The sequence below is a fragment of the Gymnogyps californianus genome, chromosome 1 (genome assembly GCF_018139145.2).
Source record: "Gymnogyps californianus isolate 813 chromosome 1, ASM1813914v2, whole genome shotgun sequence".
Taxonomy (NCBI): domain Eukaryota; kingdom Metazoa; phylum Chordata; class Aves; order Accipitriformes; family Cathartidae; genus Gymnogyps; species Gymnogyps californianus.
Window position 1 is genome coordinate 150,342,830 of NC_059471.1, and position 11,572 is coordinate 150,354,401.

General features: G+C 41.8%; 1 protein-coding gene across 4 annotated transcripts in view; it reads right to left on the minus strand.

Annotated features, from left to right (window-relative positions):
• Positions 1-11,275, minus strand: part of ADIPOR2 (adiponectin receptor 2) — a 47,619-nt gene extending 36,344 nt beyond the window's left edge. For 2 of the 4 annotated variants that reach the window (XM_050900313.1, XM_050900289.1), the window contains exon 1: positions 11,217-11,275. The gene's annotated coding sequence lies outside the window, so the exon portion shown is untranslated. Of the gene's footprint in view, positions 1-1,536; positions 1,601-10,789; positions 10,827-11,216 lie in introns of those variants that run through there. The other 2 variants (XM_050900297.1, XM_050900306.1) reach the window with 2 other exon arrangements.
• Between the last annotated feature and the right edge of the window lie 297 nt (positions 11,276-11,572).

Consider the following 11,572-nt stretch of genomic DNA (forward strand, 5'->3'; position numbering starts at 1 on the left):
AAAATGAAAAACCCCACAGAAGAAAGGATGGGGGTTGAAATAGAAAACTTCTCAGGGACACCAGGCAAAGCACCCTAACAATGCCAGTAACTCCCCAAAGGCATCCAAGAAGCCAGTAGACACTACCCTGAGATGCTCTGGCGAGCGACTTTTTTATAAGAGGACAAGGGAACAGAAAAACCCTATAGCTGCCAGAATCTCATTTGCCAAGTTTCTTCCTACTCCTCTGAATGGCCAGCTTGGCTGGGAGGTGGTCCTGCAACTTGGCCAGGCTTCAGGCTCAAAGGGTATAAATACAAAGGTTAGGGACAAAGTACAGTCAAAGCCTCAGTAAGAGGTGCTGCAACGTGGCACATTTGGCACACGCACGCCAGGATTTCACCCTGCAGCAGAGGGACACATCAAGTGAACCGTACCGTGAACACACCCATAGCACAACCCTCACACTACCCATCAACTTATCCCCACTGAAACACAGAATCTGCTGAGCACGAGCCAGCCCAAAGCTTCTTGGTCTCTCCACTTCAGGCAGGAGGTCTTATTACTTTGTACATGGGTGGGACACAAGGGCAAGAAAACTGAGCAAGTGGAGCACAAGAATGTAAAGATGTTTCTGTAGCACGGCTTGGAGGCAGACTGGGTGGATATCACACAGCCTACTTGGGTTACACACACAAGGGTGGTCAGAGAGTCTCATGGGGTAGAAGCTTAAGCAGCAGCTCCACAATGAAGGTGGGATCCTGAGCCAGAGGGATTTCTAGTTTGACCCAGCCTGGTTTATGTTGGAATTCCAAGTTTCAATAGAATGACTCGCCTTTTTCTAGAGATTCAAGGAAATCAAAACGCTCAGTGTGCCCCGATTTTGATTCTTACATACAGATTAGATAAAATCTGTTAACCACCGATTATGGTTGTTACCTTCTTCTATGAATAGTGTTTAAACTGTCACACAGCAATTTGATGTCATTGATTTCCATTGCCAAAGTCAGAAGAGTAAGAGCAAAGGTTTAAGGAAAAACTAAAACAACAAACCAAACCCCAAAACCAAAAAAAACCCAACCACAAAAAAAAAAAAACCCCAAAACAAACACGACACAAACCTGAAAAAAACCAAACCACAAAAAAACCCACCCAAAAAAACAACTCTACCAAATACCTGACACACTGCTACGGTTTCTCTCCTGAAGAGGAAAAGAATGACTAGTTCAAGACCTGTCTCTGGTTTATACTCTCATGTGTGTACCTAGCACTCACCTCAACTATCAACTCCAATTTGGAAGCCAAGCTTGTCACATTAAGTGTCACCTCATTTCAGAAACATACTAATTTCTTGTAAGCTTCAGTCCTGAGAAATACAACTTCGACCAATGAAACAAACAGATATTGTACCTTCCCTGTGGAGTATCACACAGCAGTTATCTTAACCACTAAAATACATTTCCCAAAAACACCCAGTATTCCTAATCTCTAATTTGTTACTGCTCTCTGACAAATAGCTGTGCTACCTATGAGGAAGCATAGATCAATTTCTCTCACCTCAAACTTGCCACTAGGTCTTGATGTTTGTATTCAAGCTTGGGAAGGTTACAGTCCAAGATTCCTACAAGAAGCATGTAAAATCAACATGAAGGCTGTTTCTCCAAGTTAGCTTAAACCTAGATCATAAATTCACCCAGGCGGGGGGGGTGGGGGGGGGGGGTGGGGTGGAATCCTTAGAGTATACATGCTATACAGCAGCTATTAAACATTTACAGTGGATGACAAAATGCACACATTCCATTTAAATTAGAATCCTTTGACTTTTGTAGGCTCGCTCACCAAGATAACAACTTTGACTTAAATAAAACTCCACATAGTTACAGCTAAATTGTATAAAGACGCATCAGCACAAAACCAAGGAAAGCAGGAAATTTTTTTAACCATCTCAGCTACATCATTCTCCATAAAATGTTCAATGTAACTCCAGATACCATATTTTATTCAAACTCTCTGCCAAACAAATCTCTGCCTTAGTACTCGTTAAAACTGATTTATTACTGTCAAATACATTAATCTGCATGTTAATCTGCCTCAGGTCACTTAAAGTTAGGCAGAAAGGACTTCTGTCAAGCCACATACAATGTTGCTTTTGGTCCACATGGGAGTTTGAAATCAGACCTTGGGAGAGATCCTCTATGACATAAATATTACAGCATGAAAACAGCAAGGAATGTAGAAGACTTTTTCTGTAATCCACTTCCATTTTCTCTGCTTCACTTCATGGCATGTTGTTAGAGCCTAAAAATTTCACTAAATGAAGGCTGAGTTTATCTTAGGATCTTGTGTCACTGGAGTTGTAAAGCATACAGCACTCACATGCCAGCTTCAAACTGACATTCATTGCACTCCAGCAGAGGAGGGAAGGTTTGTCTCCATACTGCAAGTAGTACACAAGACAGAAAAGCCGGCTGAAACATTACACGTATTACATTACGTACAATAAGTGCTGGTAATATTTCTATACTAAGTCTTATATCCAACAGTTTAAAGCCTTCCAGTTGTATGGCTTCCTTATTCAGTATTTCCAACAGAAAGCAGAATCGGTTTTCAGTAACAGACCACTTGCCTCCTAGTATAACCAATTCTCTAGACAACTTACCAGATGATCCAAGATTTTCAGCACAATCAAATCAAAAGTTCAAAGACGAATAAAGACAGTTGGACAATCACTGAAGAGAAGCAGTTTTAGCATACACATCCTGCATGTTTGCTTAGCGACTGGATCACCATCAGCACAATATGCTGATACAGGTCTATTGCCTGTCACATCCCCTGAAGAAGCAGTCTCCAATGCAAGCAGCAGTAATGCATACATTCTACACCTTTCCTTTTTATGTCTGCCTAGTAATTAATTTTAAGTGCCAGTAATTCTCAACTACTCCATCATTAGTATGACTAAACATCGTTCTACGATAGGAATTATGCAATTATGCTTTGGTCAACCCCAAATACCACCTCTGTTACCTGTGACTTTGAATGTTGTAACAAATAGCATACTTATAAACTGTTCATTTATTACAAAGACATTACTTAGATTACCACCCATTTCAGGAGTCCCTTTGGCTTGAAATGAGAAAGTGTTCAAATATTCTGTTACCTCAGAACAGGATCTCCAAGAAGGGAGCGCCAAGTTTTAAGGGAGTTTTAATCTACATAGGATAAATCCTCTCAAAAGGTAATAAGATTTCAGGTTGTGCTCCAAGAACTACTGGACAAATTATACTCACTGCTAAAAGAACAGGAATGTGGAACTGTACCTTTTCAAGGATGACCTTAGATTGCACAAAACATTCATGTGAGTCTTGCAGGCAGATAAGCCCTCAGGCACTTACATAATAACGAACTATTGAAACAGAGCCAAGACATGAGTTTTCAGAGGAAAACAGTCATGGGTTCTGTGATCATGCTTTGTTTTTCACAATGACTTTACTGTGATGTGTAACAAGGGGGTATTTGAACTGGTTAACTGATACAGAAAAAGTCAGCTGGAAAGGGCTTACATGGAAGACTGAAAAACAAATGTCCTTCTGAGAGCATCTTGTACCACTTTTCCAATAGCATTTTAAGACTCCACTGCTCAAAAGCCAAAGCAGACCTAGGTTACCCACAGTCATGCAGAGCTGTACTGTTACACCAACCCTGACCTTATCTGAGTATTTGAGATTTTTCGGTATCGTCTCCAACAGTCTTGTGTATCATCTCCCTTTCCCTACACTGACCCGTATACTGGAGTCCTTCCAAATTAGTTGACATAACTGGTATTTTCAACAGCACCACGCACTAGTTAGATGTTTTGGACAAAAACATTTACGCAAGTGCTGTGAAACTTGGTCAGCCTCTCTCACTCTCTATCAAGGACCAGCTTAACTTGAAACTCTGAGTTTGCCTTCACAGCAGAAGACAGGAAATATCTTATCTTTAAACTCCAGAGTATAGGATCAAGGCCAAATTAGAAGAAGAGTTTTACAGATACAGTAGCTAAAACCAATACACATCTTCTCAATTATTTTAGCAACAAATCACCTCCTACTGAATCAAACATTGGATTTTTGTAACCCAGAAAGTTTTAATGTTTTATTACTGATCTTCCTTCTCTACAGTCCTAGTTGATATAAGAATGCCAGAACACCTATGAAAAATCCTAATAAAAAGAAAAGGAGGCTTTGGCAAATTATGCTCCGTGTTTCTGGAGGATGACCTAAAAAGAGAACAAAAAAACCACCACCAAAAACTATTCCTTTATATCCTTCATAGGAGTGAAATGAATAATTCATAATTATTAGGTGGTCAAAGAAATATTCTATTCCTCTTCTATTTCAAAAAACTATTTGAAAATTGCCCCTTAAGAAATATCTTACATATCAAGTCTAAGCTACCTAGCAACTTCCTTCACTGCATTAGTGAAGCTCGAAAAAAGGAAAGGTTTTTTTATAATACATCCATTATTGAACTATTTCTGTAATGCTGCAGAATTTATATGGTTGCCAGTTATTAAAAAGTCACAGAGCAGGAAGTCAAAGAGCAGTAGCACTTAACCATGGACATTAAGATCATCAGGACACAAGCCTTTTTTCAGCATCCTCCTCTTAGCTTGGACTACATAAAGGTCAGAAAACCACTAAGTAAAGCTTTTGTTGACTTTGTTATGCTTTTCTCAACTCTCAGGACACCCACCTCAGAAAATAATCCATTCTGTTCCCCACTGAAGGTACAGCAGGCAGAAAGCCAATAGTTGGCACTTTGTCACATAGCTACTTTAATAAGAATTATGAATAGGCTCTTCCTTTTATTTCTATAGTCACATTCCATTAAAACAAAAAATATTTGCCTAAAAGATTAATATTAAGAACAGCAGAACATTGCTGTTATCAGCCTTGCACTGCTATATGCTGTTCTAGGGAATACATAGACACACAAATAATTGCTTAAACTAACGTAATTTGCAAAGCACACTGTTCTTCACAAGCAAATTGGTTGTATCATCCCATAATGTCAGAAAGTACCAGATTCCACCACCACTAACTTATCTACACAGCACTAGTATTTCTCTAAGTAATACAGGCCCACAAATTCCACCAGCCATGGAGACCAAGACATAAATTAAAGCATTAGGAAGGAAAACAGAAAAAGTACATCCTTCAGTTTACACCAGGGAATGGCAACCACTGAATCTCACAGCAGCCCAGTAGTAAATGCAGTGCAGTATTCTTCATAACAAAAGCATACCTAAACTGTCAGCTGAGAGAAGCTGAAGTACATATTTGGTGGCTCTTCATCTCAAGTCCTACTAGCCATCTCCTTCCTTGTTCCAAATGCTAAAATCCCTTTCCCTGCAGGTAAAAGCTTGCCAATACTCTCAGGACTGAGAGCCAGTCTCAGCTATACTTATCTTTGCATTGCATGGCTTTTTAAAACAGCTCCCACTGCAGACTGGGAGACAGATATAAGTATTTCTAGTACAAGCAGGAGTTAAAGATTAGCTAAAGGACTTTTACCACTAGCTAAAGGAATTTTACCATTCAGATTTAATCTAAGAAGCCAGAGGTGGTATTTGCTCTCAGAAGGCAGCTTTTACTGCCTCAATTCAATTATTCCATTTTCATCAGAAGTTCTGCATTTTACAAGAACCCAGAAACAATGTATAGACATATGCAGGCTTTAAGTCCTTATCATGGTAACAGGTCCCAAAACCTAGTATCAACCACCAAGTAGTTTGTACAAGAAATCAAAAGAGCGCAAATAAGTGCCTTTATTAAAGTCTGCAGAATTACGTGAAGAAAATGTTTCATACAGCAAGAAGGTCCATGGCATGTTCCCTCCAGAAGAACAGCCTGTTTATTCAAATATCCATAAACATCCAATTTACTAAAACACACCTATGACAACATTTTGAGAAAATCATACTAGTCAAGCAATAAACATATCCATCAGTAGGGAGCTAAAACAGAAGCCTCACCAGAATGCTGTCGTTAAAACAGAGAAAAGCCCACTAAAGGTTTCTACCAACAAAATGACCCTTACCTAAAAGCTGTAGGAAAACTGCTGAACACACCCAGTGATCTCCTAACGAAATCTGTGGCATATAAATTGTCATCCTCTAGACTTAAACAAAGCAGCACAATTGACCTCGGCTTCAAACAAGGAACAGCATTCTCTGCAATCCTCTAAGCAGATGGAACCAAACAGGCTGGGAAAAGAGCATTTAATTTGGTTAAGAAGAGAAGGAGAAAAATTGGATGAACAAATATGAAAAATGGCTTTGGTGTACTTATGGTAAGTCAGCCTAGCCACACCTTACCTTTGAATGTATGCGGATGATCATAGCTACATTTAGAAAAACAACAATTCACGCTGGCAAAGACAGCCAGACTTTTACATTACCCATTCAAATGCAGGTAACGTTGTAATGTTATGATATCTATATCTAGTATAAGTTTGGTTTTCAGCATTAGATGAAGAAACATGAATGCTAACCATTTGGAGATAAAATACTATCAGAAAGAAGAGAATAAGACAGGACAAAAAAAAGGAAGTAGCCTTTCCTGCAGCAGGTCTCAACATTAGTTTGCAATGTACTTAGATCTGCCGGCAGAACACTGCAATACCCATTTTAAGTACTCAGACTTGACTGTCAACTCATTCTGCAAGTAAATTGTCTACTCTCTTGCTTACTGCTGTCTAAAGGTACCTTAGAGCCAATGATTATAGCTCTGCCTGTTCCAACACTTTCTTCCTGTAAATAGTGCCTGACTATTTTCTGTTCTCACAAGGGCTTAATTAGTCCTGTTCACAGAGCGCTACAGCAGCTGGCACATCCCAGCAGACTCCATTGCATTTTCACAGCTACTGAAATCCATCTGAACCATGCTGCGAATTTTTCTACACTGACAGTTACATGTCCTGTGAACATGTATCTATCTATCTAGATATACATTTGAAGACACCTTTCGGCAAGCAATTTAACCACAAGGCAGCCCTGAGAAGTCCCGAAACATTCGCTGACACACGTACAGTTCACAGCAGGCCAAAGAATCCTGTATGGCCAGAGAGAGAGAGGTCACTCTCCTCCACTAACAGAGCAACAGAGATCTGTAACTCTAGAATACAAGGGTAATCATGACTACATGCAACAACAAATACAACTGCTATCTAATTTTATTTTATACCCATCATCCCTACAACATATTTCACCTGCTCAAGAGACCATTAAGCTACAAATAAAAAACCCAAACAAAACCTGGACAGTAATTTTCTTCCTACCCTGGCCATACCATAACTCAAACAGATGCCACTTAACAAAAAACAGTGAAGGACAGAGATATTTCCAAGAGGTTCCAAAAATTCCAAAGTAGTTATAATTGAAAATCATGTTAAATCAGAGGGCAAATTGGTATTAAAGATATAATATTTTCTCTTCAAAATTCTGAGCACCTTAATTTTGCCAACACCTCCTTGCTTCAAGTTCTTTGCTACTTCTCAAATCAAGCAGCAGCAGCATAAGCTGTGGCACCTCCTTTCCTGAGAGAGGCTGTCTGCTTATCACCATGCCAGCTGCCACGTCACAACATGGCGAGCAGTCTTCTGTATACAAAAAGATTGTCACTGTGTCCTGAAAGGAAACCTTGAGGTTCATCTTCAAACTGGACTAAGATGAAGATTTTATTTTTATGTCAAACCATTGAGAGAAACTTTCCAGAAAACGTATGTAATCACTGGGCAAGTTAAATTCCAGCTCAGTTTTACAGTTACCTGATGATAAAAGTCTGAATCTCTCACTCTGCCACACAGAAGGCAGGAGGTTGTTCTTTTCAAAGCACTGCAACAGGAACTATGTGGAAACAATTCACCTCCTGCTTCTTATTAGTTTACATACTGATCTGCAGCATCCTACTCTAAAAGTAAAATGTTCTGGCAGTAGGAGCATATTCAAATAAACAAGTGAAAGTTAAAAATGTTTTCAGAAATCTGTTTTCTGAAGAAGCAGAACTAGTACCTTGTTTGTCTCCATATTCTTAATTTTTGAAAACCAGTTTCTTTATTGAACTTGTCTTGACAAACATATTGCTTTAAAAAGCAGAGGCAGCCGGTCACCATGTTAAGTACAACCAGCTGAAACACAATGTCTTGTAGAAAGGATAAGGCATTTAAAACAAGTTTTATCAGAGAACAATACAGTTCAAAGTAATAGTCTTCCCCTTAAACACTGTCCCAAATACTTTTTCATAATCACTACCATTATCTTGTGTAACGTCTTTTCAAATCTACCAACACTGTCTGCCAGAAAATTCACTAAATGACTCAGACACAGACACTTTCAAATCATAAATACTCAAAACTGCTATTTCCATTTCAGAACTACTTCTATTTAAGCATGTGAATTGCTGATGGCATAATCCAACGACCTCCTGAAGTTTCCTTATCAAGATTGTCCTCATGCACAGACAGCATCTCCACTGACAAAAGCAAGCCTTGTTTCTTTGCAGTGTCTTGGACAATATGGTTACACAACCGGAAACCTGTAAAACTTGCAAAATTTTTAGTGGCTAACATTGAGTATCTTTTGTGCATGAATGCTTGACACAGCTCCTTGAACATGCAACTGAAGACATAAGATAACAGCAGAGATCCAAGCATTAAAATCACTGGCATTACATGCCCTGCCAATTCCCATTAATTTTCCTTCATGACAAATCAACAGAAACTCTTGCCTAGAGCAAGCACAGGCTTTTCAAACTCCAGCCTCTTTATCCTGTACCCAGGAGTCAGGCTTCAAGTCTGAATCTCACCCACATTGCCAAAACCACCGCTCACTAGTCACTTGAGCAAACTAGTAATAACGCCACCAGTTCAATAGCACTGATACAACTCCATCGGTGCAGAGACTGGGGGGGGGGGGGAATGTGTGTTAAGAGGGAGCCCTTCATTTGTGTCTGGCTCTCTTGAAGACCTGATACAATTTAAGCTCCTATACTAATCACATTTTATATTTATGTTTGAGAACATACATATAATAGATAAGAATCTGTTCATGGAATTTTCACCATGAAAGGTTTTGCTTAAGAAGTATACCAAAAATACACTCTTGTCCTTCACACCAGATTATTTTTTCGTATCTGATTTATTCTCAGAAAGCATCATTTTGAAAACCTGGACTGAGTCGGGATGCAGCTTTTAACTCCTCCATCATTCATTCTGATTCTGTTTTCCACATTAGCAATTATTCTCCATGGTTTTCACCATGAAGCTGCCAACAACCTTATCCACAGGCTTATTTAACCATACTTAGTTGTCAGCTTGGACAAGGGAGTCATTTCCATATTTTATCTATCAACGAATCTTACACTTCCAACACAACAATGAACTTCTTTCAAGTTGCCTACTAGCACACACTCACATTCTTCATATAGGATTAAGTGTCACAATACAGATGAAGTTTACACACAATAAGTTACCCCTATAACGTTAAGAGCCACAGCATAAAATCTTCATAACTGGAACTGGCTAGTACCCCTCCAGGAAAAGGAAAGACAAACCCAAAACACAACCACTTCCTTTCTTGTATAAACAACATTAGCTAATAGCTGAAGATAACAAGGAAAACAGGCTGTGTTTTATTGCTGCACTGCACCCATAATTCCAGGACACAACATCTAGTTGTCAATCCTAAACATATTTTCCTCTGTTACAGCAGCTACCACTAAATTTGAAGTACTCTCATTAAGGTTCTGTAGAAAGCAAGCACTTCGCTACTGAAATGCTACAAAAAGGCCTCCGAAAGCTGAGGATTTTTACAATGTAACTCAGAGAGAGGACTGTGCAGTACACAGCTCTTCACCGACTTCCAAATCTGTGAAGATCACAGCCAAGACGTAACCAGGAATTTAATACGCCCTGACACTGACTACAGCAAGGGAGCAAAAACAAGAGTTTAAATGTCACATTAAGACCTCAACTCTTGAAAACCAGATTATGCCCAGAAGGGTTTGCCCAGAGAACCTGGTCAACTTGAGAAAACACAGTCCATTTTGAAAAAGATACAACACAGTTGCGATACACAAGACAATTCAACTGGCTGAAGAACTTCAATGCTGCACTAAGAACAAAATTCATCTTTAAATAAGGAATAATATCTAAAAGCTTTTCTGCTATGTGACAGGTGCATACGATAGTTGACATACACATAGTGACAAAGCCTGTATGTCAAATAAGTTATAATTCAATAATAATGGTTTTCTTAAACATACGCCAACACACACATCTACCAAAGCCACTAAATCAACTGACTTGTAAGACTAAGACAGACACAAAAACAAACCAACACTGCTTGAAAAGCTCAGTAAGAACAACAGCTGTCACACCTTCTTTGTCTTCTAGTTGATTACCATATGCTGCAAAATTTTTGTTGCTCATCCTAAGCAAACAAGAGATGAATACCTGATTCTCTCAGAAAAAAAAACACCAAACTTTTTAAAAAAGTTTATTTAACTGTCACCTGGGAATATGCAAATTGTGGTTACACTAGTGTCAAATATTTACATTGTCCACTGTTGATAACTCCAGTGTTTATAGATACATACACATAAACACACACACACACACACAGAGTGCTCTGCGGGCAAGGCAGGGTTCCCGTATTGTGCAAGCACAGGAGTTATTATCGCCTCCGTAACAAGACTTTAGGAGCAGCAGCAGATTTCCCTGTCCTGACAAGCAACAAGTGTACAGAAGGCTGCAAACCAGACCCACTTACAGTGCTCTTGACCCACTTAGAGTGCTTCACTGGCCTAAAGCCTCCTCCAGCCGAGCATTTCCAAGTGCTCCTTCGTGCCCCTAAGCAAACACTCCGACCTCAGGCCCGGCTCACTTCTGCCCCCAGCCAGCCGCCCGCAGGGCCCGCTCCCCGCCGCGCCGACAAAACCCGGCCCATGGCAGCGCCCACCGCCGGCCTTCCCCCAACACCCCAGCCACCAACCCGCGCCGGGGGCAGCCGCGGCCCCGACCCCCGCCCCGCCGCCGTCCCCGGGAAGCGGCGGGAGGGAAAGAGGCGTCCCCGCTGCCGCGGGGGCTCCCCCTCGCCGCCCCGCCGAGCGGGCGGACGCCCGGCCCCGCGGGCAGCGGCCAGGCCCCGCAGCCCCTCCGGTGAGGAGCGGGGGCGCGCGGGCCTCCCGGGCACTCACCTGGCAACGGCCGGCGCCCGCGAGGTGCTGCTCGCCGCCCCGCGCCGCCCCCCTCCTGCGGCAACCGCTGCCGCCGCCGCCGCCTCCCCGGCCTTGTCGCCTCCTCCTTGCCCTAGAGCGTCATCATCGCACGAGGCCGCCGCCGCCAATGCGGGACACCCCACCGCGCCGCGCCTGCGCAGGACGCGCCGGAAGGAAGCGCGGGGAGGGCGCCCGGCTGCATCTCGGGGAACGTAGTCAGGAAGGGGCCGCCGCCGGCCGGCCGCGCAGGCTGGGGAAAGGAGGGGGGCGGCCCCCCCCCCCCGCCGCGCCCGCCGGCAGGAGCCGGCTCTGATTGGCTGAGGGAAGCCAGTGAC